This window comes from Convolutriloba macropyga, chromosome 14 (assembly GCF_964194025.1).
Source record: "Convolutriloba macropyga chromosome 14, txConMacr16.3, whole genome shotgun sequence".
Lineage (NCBI taxonomy): Eukaryota > Metazoa > Xenacoelomorpha > Acoela > Convolutidae > Convolutriloba > Convolutriloba macropyga.
This window is the reverse complement of record NC_134481.1, coordinates 37,173,867-37,174,540: the sequence shown is the minus strand read 5'-3', so window position 1 is coordinate 37,174,540 and position 674 is coordinate 37,173,867.

The following is a 674-nucleotide window of genomic DNA, read 5'->3' as shown; positions in this document are numbered from 1 at the left end:
AATCATACCCACAATTAAAAACGGCCCTCATTTAGACCTATAGCACTAATTAATATGATTTCCAGCATTTTCAATGAAACCGTATTAGAAAAGGCCGAATACTGAAATGAAAGGACACCATATTGAAAATGAAGGTATAAAGATATGCCAAATGCTGAAAATAATATTAACTAACCCTGGGGATCAGAAACACAGCACGTGTTGACAGCTTTCTGAAGCACTTCCGGGTTCAGCTTAGTCCGCAAGTTCAACAGTGATCTCAAAACCCGATTTAGAAACCTCGTTTCTTTCGTTATCATTGTTTTTTCAATCAGTTTTGCATGTTCTCTGATGTCTTCAGCACACAGTGCGTCTAACGTCTCTTTAGCATTCTGGTCAACTTCCATTTGATCACCGTCTTCGTGGGTTGTTGTCTCAGCAGTTGAATCTGGCTTAGAAGCCTTCTTCGCATTTTGAGACACCACTTTGGGTTTTTGCGGAAGATGTGTTTCAACCATTTTCAACTGAAAAATTTAATTTCACCAGGCTCATGAGTTCATCGTGTTGTCCAACCAAACGAAGACTGTTTAACAGTAATTTCAGACTCGTTCAAGACTAAAAATTTTGTTGTATTTGCAGCCAGCATTAAAAAGTTACTTTTCTTCGGATATATTGATACTTAGTTATGAATGATA